The sequence below is a fragment of the Balaenoptera ricei genome, chromosome 11 (genome assembly GCF_028023285.1).
Source record: "Balaenoptera ricei isolate mBalRic1 chromosome 11, mBalRic1.hap2, whole genome shotgun sequence".
NCBI lineage: Eukaryota > Metazoa > Chordata > Mammalia > Artiodactyla > Balaenopteridae > Balaenoptera > Balaenoptera ricei.
In genome coordinates, this window is record NC_082649.1 from 20,208,673 (window position 1) to 20,218,223 (window position 9,551).

At 39.0% G+C, this 9,551-nt stretch overlaps 1 pseudogene; it reads right to left on the minus strand.

Moving 5' to 3' along the window:
- Window positions 1-8,160: 8,160 nt before the first annotated feature.
- LOC132374293 (AP-3 complex subunit sigma-1-like) lies at window positions 8,161-9,290 on the minus strand (annotated as a pseudogene).
- Window positions 9,291-9,551: the final 261 nt, after the last annotated feature.

Here is a 9,551-nt window from a genome sequence, read left to right on the forward strand (position 1 = left end):
TCTGAGAATGGCACTGGCAATGGTGGTAAAGAAATAGATTTAGACACAATAGGAAAAGTCTAGAAGACTAAATGTCTGGATAGAAGATAATGGAGATAAGTAAAGAGGAGAACAAAGTTTTATGGCCTGGGTGACTATAATGGATGAAATTATGCAAACCCCCCCCCCCTGCCGCCCGAACTCCCAGCATACCTCAGAGTGTGACTGCATCAGGAGATAAAGCCTCTAAAGATGTAATTAAGGTTAAATGAGGTCATTAGGGTGAGCACTAATCCAATATGACTGGTGTCCTTATAAAAAGAGGGAGAGACAAAAAAAAGAAAAAAAAAAAAGAGAGGGAGAGACATGAGGGATGTGTGTGGATAGAGAAAAGATCATATGAAGACACAGCAAGAAGGCAGCCATCAATAAGCCAAGGAGAGAGGCCTAAACTTGTCAATGCCTTAATCTTGGACTCCTAGCCTCCAGAGCTGTAAAAAAATAAATTTCTGCTGTTTGAGCCAACTTAAATTTCTTTCGTTTCTACCAAACAACAGCAGTTACTAAGAAAATGACCGTGCCATGACCACAGGCAGGAAAATGGAAAAAGGAGCCAGTTTGAGAAGGGATATACGTTCAAATTGCAGTACCAGTGCAATATCCAAGAGTAAATAGCAAGAAGCAGTGGGGGACTACAATTTAAGTGAGAAAGTAGCACAGGCCTTTGTTAGCACAGAGGTAATGGCTGTAGGGAAGATGATGTGACCTTGAGTGAAAGAATAAAGAGCGTAGGGAGCAAAGGACCGGGGAAAGGGAATATACCGTGAAGGGGTGGCGTGAGGAATCAAAGGCAATAAAAAGAGAAGAAACTGCTAGCAAATAGAACGGAAGTCAAGGAAGAGAGCATTTGAGGGTAGCAGTAATTGTTTTCTAAAAATGCAATAGAGAGGTCAAGAAAATGAAGAACCGGAGAAGAATAATGGATTTAGCTAAAAAGAGGTCATTGTTGAAATCAGTAAAAGATACCAAGCAGTAGTAATACCCAATAACTAATAGGAGCTTAAGCATGTATAAGAATAAAGAATTAGGGGGCTTCCCTGGTGGCGCAGTGGTTGAGAATCTGCCTGCCAATGCAGGGGACACGGGTTTGAGCCCTGGTCTGGGAGGATCCCACATCCCACATGCCGCAGAGCAGATGGGCCCGTGAGCCACAGTTACTGAGCCTGCGCGTCTGGAGCCTGTGCTCCGCAATAAGAGGCCGTGACAGTGAGAGGCCCGCGCACCGCTATGAAGAGTGGCCCCCGCTTGCCACAGCTAGAGAAAACCCTCGCACAGAAACGAAGACCCAGCACAGCCAAAAATAAATAAATAAATAAATTAATTAATTAAAAAAAAAAAAACAAAACAGAAATTTATTATAAAAAAAAAAAAAAAGAATAAAGAATTAAAGGCTGTTTGAAGCAGTTTATGTAACCCAAGTGTGTGACCTCAAGAAGCTCCTTCTGAATCATTTTCCATTATTGCATTGCCATTTCCAGTGTTCTGGAATTCTATGCCACAAGCTAAAGGTCACTTATGTAATCCGAAGCTGGGAAGATTCTCTGCTAGGAAGATTTTTAGTACAAAGTCAACTCTTCTCTGCTGCAAGTGAAATACCTAAACGTCTGCAAAGGCAAATGGTTAAAAGCTTTGGAGGGGAATATTTTGCTAAGCAAGATTAATCATGACCTCCTTGTACTATAGGCCTGAAGACAGAAATGAAAGTTGCAAGGAAAGATATGAGTCACTCTGCAACTCGGTAGCTGGCCTTCATTCAGCAAAGTCATCAGATCTCAGGCTCCTTCCCTCTGCTCTGCCAGCCCTTATTCTTGTTGATTCATGAACACAAGATGGCTCCCACAGCTCCTAACATCATAGGCACATTCAAAGGCAGAAAACAAAGGGTGGTCAGGGTAAAAGGTTTTATCCTTCTGGGGCTACTCTTGTCAGGGGAAAAAACTATATTTCCCGGTGCCCTGCAGTAGATGTCCCCTCAAGTCTCATTGGCCTTAAAAACGGGTCATATACCAGTGTATAAAAAAAAAAAAAATTGCCTGCCATTCCAGTAAACAACGAATGTTGCCTGTAATCAAGCCCTCAGCCACTGCAGTCACCCCAATGGTGCACCCTGAGGAGAATTCAGGATGGAGAAAAACAGGATACTGGCCCTAGATAGTTAAGATACACATCTAAGGAATAATTTCAATGAGTCCAGACTCTTGCATCTTCCCATACACAGACAAGCACTAAAATCACTAACTTGAGATCTGTTTTTTTGTGATTAGCAGTAATCTTTTGATGTCTGATGACGTGGGTTTTTTTTTTCTGGGCAGGGCTGTGGGGGGGGGGGGGTTGTTTCCCAATAAAAAGTCCTGTATACCCTGGTTCCTCCCTTCCCTCTTTTGGAACAGTTTCTCAGAGCTATCTGAGAGGCTGTCTCCTGGGCTATATAGTCTTCAGTAAGGTCCCCAATTAAAACATAACTTGAAACTTTTAGGTTGTACATTTTCCTTCAGTCAACTCCTGGCTACTCTTAGATGTAAGGGATGCTGACAAAAGGACAGAATACCCATGCCCAGCTTAGCCAATAGTGACTCATCCCATAGGGCTGGGTACATGCTCCAAACAAAAGCAGGGTACAGAAAACAGGGAAAAGGCAGGGCGATGGCTGTTGGGTAGGCAACAGTGCCTGTCAGAGTTAATTAAGCTCATATACATATATGTTTGGTCTTAACTGTGCATCACATTTTGTAAAACGTTTTCTGGATTGGTTGTTTTTTGTTTGTGGTGTTTTGTTTTGTTACTGTTTAAATCTTTCAATATTCAGACTGTATTTTCTTCTGTGGGTATGGGTGTGGGTTATAAGGAAATACATATTTGCATTTTTACCCCAGCAGTTACTTTTTTTAAAAAATTATTTTTTTATTGAAGTATAGCTGATTTACAATGTTATGTTAGTTTCAGGTGCACAGCAAAGTGATTCAGATATATATAGACATAGATATAGATATATTCTTTTTCAGATTCTTTTCCCTTATAGGTTATTAGAAAATATTGAGTATAGTTCCCTCTTCTATACAGTAGGTCCTTGTTGGTTAACTACTTTATATATGGTAGTGTAAATATGTTAATCCCAAACTCCTAACGTAATGGTTCTTTATAAATGTAAATTTATGTAATACACTTAATCCTCTATTCCTTAGACAGGACCAATTGACCCCATACTATCAGCACTGATGAAATTATTACCACTTCTTCCTTCTTTCTGCTCTTTTTAGTATTTATCTTTACATTTTAAAACATACTTATTCTACTATACTTGATTTATCAAATCAAAAAAATTATCTATTTTTATTCCTGGCTATTAAATGATTGAATCAGCACAACTTAATGACTTCCCTCTTTTTGTCACTTTTCATCACCCAACTATTGTTCATTACAGTATATACTTCCTGTAGAGTCAGATGGGAATTGGGATGAATGTAGGCACTGGGGACTTCTAGTGACATATGAGGGAGATTTTCTTGCTTGGGAGATGGGTAAGATAGCTTTTCACTTTGATAATGGAACTAGATATATGGCCTAGTCATGAAACAAGCACAAGCTTCTGCCCCAAGGTAAAGATATAAAAGTAAAGAAAGCTTGTAATCAATACTTTGTGGAACTGTATACAGATGATCTCCAACTTACGATGGTTTGACTTATGATGGTTTGACTTATTTTTCAACTTCACAATGGTGTGAAAGTGATATGCATTCAGTGAAAGCCGTCTTTCAAATTTTGAATTTTGATCTTTTCCTGGGCAAGTGATAAACAGTATGATACTTTCTTGTGATGCTGGGCAGCGGCCGGCGAGCCGCGGTTCCCAGTCAGCCACTCAAGCACGAGGGTAAACAATTCTGTTTCTCACTTTCAGTACAGTATTCAATAAATAACATGAGCTATCCAACACTTTATTATGAACTAGGCTTTGTGTTAGATGATTTTGCCCAACTGTAGGCTAATGTAAGTGTCTGAGCATGTTTAAGGTGGGCCAGGCTAAGCTATGAGGTTCTGTAAGTTGGGTGTATTAAATGCATTTTTGACTTACGATATGTTCAGCTTACGATGGGTTCATCAGGACGTAGCACCATTGTAAGTGGAAGAAGACCAGTATCAAGGCAAGTCTAGTGGTCGAGAGATAAACGGTTTTTCTTCAGCATCCATCACAGGAGTTAAATCTATGAGAAGGTAGGGTTCCCCTCATGTCCTTGATTTTCTTCTGAATGTCATTAGTAGTTCTGGACCTAATGCCATCCAACCCCAGATAGCAGTGTAAAATGGGGCAGTGACCTTTGTCTCAAGATTAGAATGTAGGTTTGGTTTCACCCTGCTTGTTCATGCAGCTCTTGCAAACTCTGACCTTCTAGGCTCTTCCTAGACCACTCATATCATGTCTCCTATTCCTGTCTCCTAATTCCTCGGCTGACTTCCTAAAATGGGACCCTTCTATCAGATCACCAGGACCTGCCCGACCTCTTCAGCCATATATTAGCTCTTCCAGTACTTGACATCTTACCTTCCTATTAGTGTCTGCCAGGCCCCTCCTAGCTAGCCATGCTCCTTGTCCTGTCCTCACCAGACCAAGCCTGTCGTATGGCTGCTTAAATCCCAGAGTGGCAGTTAGTTGGAAAGTCAAATGAGAACACTGCTCTGAAAACCAAGAGGGAGGTGTGTGCGTATGGCGGAAGTTGTCTATAATAGAAGTGACGAACTTTTTTTCTAAAGGGCCAGTATATATGCTAGATTTTATCGTCTCTGTCACAACTACTCAGCTCTGCCTTTATAACAGAAAAGCAGCCATAGATATATTGGTGTGTTCTAATAAAACTTTATTTACAGATGCTAAAAGTTGAATTTCATTTCATGTGTCATGAAATATTCTCCTTTTGGTCTTTTTTTCTTCAATTATTCAAAAGTGTAAAAACCAGTCTTAATTCATGGGCTTTAAAAAAAAGAACAACAACAGGCCAGACTGGGTCCATGGGCTACTGTCTGCCAGCTGCCTGGTCTGTAAGACTAAATGCCAAGAACTGTGGTGGGACCGGACACAGGTTCTTTGGGTTAGTTAGTTAGTTAGTTAGTTTATTTAATAAGAATGCATGTGATATCTTTAATGAGCTCTACAAAATTACTTATTAAAAGAGCTCTGTCTCCTGGGTTTTTAGATCTTACCAACTGCCCTGATTTCAGAAATATCTGAATATCAGAAAAAAATGGAAAAAGAAGATATATATGGACATCTGATTCCTTGCAGTTCTTTATTTTTCCTTCCAAATTAACCAGAAATGCAGGAGAAGCTGGCAGACAATAACTTTCTTTTGTTCAACTGGCCTCATCCAACTTATTTTGGTCTCAAGAAAGACTATTTCTGGGTATTCTAATATCCCCCAAATTAGAGAACTGTTCTTAGTCTGATTGTGCTTTATAGGTTACTTGTTTAGAACTGATAGTCTGAGCTGAATTTTTAAACATAGATTTTACTTAGAAAAGTCCAAAATATTAATTAACAAGCTTTTTATGTATAATTTTCATGATTACAGTAATCATCTGGATAATATTGAGCAAGCCATTATCCTTACATCCTTACACCCATTGTTATAAATATCATCACGTGCTAGGCTTTTTAAAAAATCATAACCTTTTTCTTTTAGAATAATTTTATATTTACAGAAGAGTCACAAAGACTCCTTTTACTCTTTTATTTACAGAGTTCCCATATTACTCTCAGCCAGTTTCCACCAATGTTAACATTTTATGTTACTGTATTGCAGCTGCCAAAATAAGAAACCAACATTGGTATAATACACTACTATTAACTAAACTCTAGACTTTCAGTTTTCACCTGTGCTAGTCTTTTGACATAAAATCAGAGTAAGTTGTTTACAACTGGGCTACCATTTTATAATAAAGCAGGCATAAAAATTAGTAATTAATTTAGTCTCTAGTTAGATTAAAAGTAGATTACAATCACAGGATATGTCTTTTTAACTATTCTTTCTCCTCTCCTTAAGTATTTTAGTAAATTCATAAGAAAGAAGCCACGTCAAGATTATTTTATTATTAAAAAATTCTGATTGGGGTCCTTTAGATATTTGAGAGTATTTAATATGTAATATGGAACGGAAAATAAAAAGGGCAACTGTTTTATTTTTAAAAGCCAACAAAGTCTAAAACCAGTGCATTTGTGACTTCCTAATAACATCATCTGTTTTACTTCTGTTAAATCTGTAGCTGCTACAGTTTTACCATATTTGGTAAATAAAAGAAAACCCAAAACGGAACTATCTGGCTTTAAACTAGTTCCTTTTTTTAAAACTTTTTTTCCCAATAGTAAAAATATATGCTTATTAATGCCCATCTTACACACTAATTTATCTTCTGCATTTTGTTGATTTAAACATCCAATTTTCTTATTCCATTTAAACACACACACACACACACAACTTACTAAAGGACTCAGCTTGTCTCCTTCCTTGTTCTTTACCTGACACATCAGCACTGTGTACTGGTTCATTTTCTCTCCTAATCTCAAGGTCCACTTTACCTCAGTTTAGGCTTAATTCTCAGCACGGGTGTTGTCTCCTTAATAGCAATGAACTCCTGAATGGAAGATTTACCTATCATTCAGGTAGCACAGGGACTTGCTTTTCTCTTTTGTTTATGGATTAGCAATCCATTCCCTAATACTTAAAGGATTAGATGCAGTCCTTTCAAGCGAAACAGATTGATTAACCCTGTGAAGCACTAAGACCTGAGATCAAGGTGCACTGTGTGTATTTGGGGTTACCATGTGTACTGTTAGTGGGGTTTGCAATTGTCCACTTTATGTGTGGAGATGGGGGAGACAGGTCTTTACCATGGATAGATGACATCCCACAACTTTATAATTGAGAAAGATGATATTCTGCCTTATTTGCCATCAAATCTTTTCCCTAAGCCTCTAACATGCAAAACCATTTTTGCTTTTTACCTACATTCCTTCCTCTGAATAGCTTCGGGGTATGGTTTTTCAGTCAACACCCAAAGGCCAGAACATTCTCTTGAGTTCTCCCACACAAAGCAGATTTTCTCCATCTTCTTACTGATGCCTGATATTCCTTTAATAAGTGACAAAATGTTTTAGTGCTTAACTGAAGACAAAGGATGGAGCTGAGTCATTTAGAATGCCCGGTTCAAGGGGCAAGCAGCAAGCAGAGTTGGTGAAGGGTCCTGAGCAGGGACAATTAAAAGCTCAGGAGGAAAGGGAAGAAATAGAAGGAGCAAAAGTGTCACGAAGAATTGTAAATTGTTCAGTTAAAAAAAACTATATGCAGAGAGATCAAAAACATGGCTGTTAAATCTGGGTAGGGGGCATAGAAGCTTTCACAGTACTAGTCTTTCTATTTTCATGTATAGTTGAAATTTTTCAAAATAAAAAGAGCGTGAGAAATCTGTGGACAGGTCATATATGTGTGTTTGAAAGATTTCTTTCAAAAATATTGGGAGGTATTCAAATACAATGTGAACATAAAATTACAACTGAAAAGTTTTGATTAAATGTTCATAGTCATACCTAATGGAATGCAGATCATAGTGAGATATGGACTTACTGAATTGTACACTTGAATTATTTTTCCAGGTACCTTGGCATTTATTTTAACTAAGGGAAAAAGGGTACAACGTCTTCATGCAATACATATTTGGTTCTTTAAATAACAATTGTGACAAATAGCGGAAAGAATTAAGGAATGCTGCACTTGATACCCATTCAAACACCAACGTTTTGGGTGTTGATAGTTAAAGAAATGTCTCAAACACTTTTTGAAATATTGAATACTACAGTAGCCAATACTAGAGCATGCCTTTGGTGGGCATAGAAATGCTGTTTAGAAAAGGAAAAAAAAAAAATCATACAGCAACTACTCAATTTCTTTAAAATCACTGAGCAAGGAAAGCAACATTGAACTACACATACTAATTTTGCACAACTTGTATATAGTACCTTGGCTTCGATCCAAGAGCAAAAGCTAAGACTCTCCCCTATTTTGGGTGAACAAGTGAATGGTAAACTTAGATGACTTTTCCCTCTGGATTTTACCTGGGAGTAACCTTTTAAATTTTTTATCTGAAAGAAGGCAGGTTTGGCACTTTTATACTTATATCACCACCGCTGACATTTCTTGGATCACAGGAAGATTCTTTTTTTTTTTTTTTTTTTACATCTGATACATACAGTACAGCTTGGAGCTCCTGCTATGCTAGGCTCAGAGATCTTCAGCTTATTTTGTGCATCAATTTATGTAATAATCTCATTCATATTGGTCTCTAATATCATTACTCCCATCACCATTTCTATTCCTTGTCTACATGGAAAATTAAAACCAGTTCACAGACACTTTCAAAAACACTTATCTAAAGTTTCCAAAATACTTGAATTAGATCTAAAATGCCAAGTTCACTCTCTGAAGAATCCACATGGAAGACAAAATATAATGTTATATAATGTCTATAAGTCAGTTTGTCATTAGATCCTACAATTAATAATCCTCCTTCTAGGAAATTACAAACATTTTCATCTCTCTTAGGTACCAAATGGAAAGTCTCCCTGATGATTTGCTGTTGCGTATCTTTACTGTAGGGCTGGTAGAACTTGGAAAGTTCCCATGTGTGTGATTAGGCCACCCAAGATGGCTGTTCTTTCGCTCTCTGTACATTCCCTGCTCCACCAGCGCCTGCTTCACCTACACCCTACTCACGTGACTGACCTTCCTACATACTTGCGCTGGCACCAGCTAGTGATTGTTCTTATCTTAGATCAGAACATCTACACCTTGATAGCTTATCAAAGGGGCAATGAGAGGTATGTCCCTCTGCTAGTTTCCCCGGTAACTGGTAAGCCAACCCTAAGTCAATTCCCCCTGTAACTGGTAACCTCTCCCTTCCCCCGGGAACGAAGACTACTGCCATGTCCTGCCCCCCGTCTGCCACACACAGTTGGGGTGTCACTCCAGCACCGTGTGAGATCCCCCTACCCATTAACCACTGATGTCTCTGTCGCTGACTCTCGGCTCTTTCTCAAGGATGGGCAAGTACAGGGCTTGTAGGTCTGCAGGGTGCAGCCCAGCACCATGGGTGCTGAAAATGAGGATCGCCTTTATCACGCCTGGGCTGAGCAGGGCTGGTCCGGCGGATGCTGAGAGCCAGGGGCTGAGGCAGGCTAGAGAACCTCTCCTGGGGACTGTGCTGGCCATTCTTTCCCCTATTTGAATTTTTTAGTTACCTTTTTGTTTGTTTGTTGTTGCTATGGGCTTTTCTTGTTTGTTTACTTTTTTTTTTTTTTTTTTTGCCTCACCACACAGCTTGCATTTTAGTTCCTGGACCAGGGATCGAACCCCAGCCCCCAGCAGTGAAAGTGCAGAGTCCTAACCACTGGACCACCAGGGAATTCCCATTTGTTTACTTATTTTGAACATTTTCATACAAACAGGAGTGGGGATAATAAATGGGTAGAG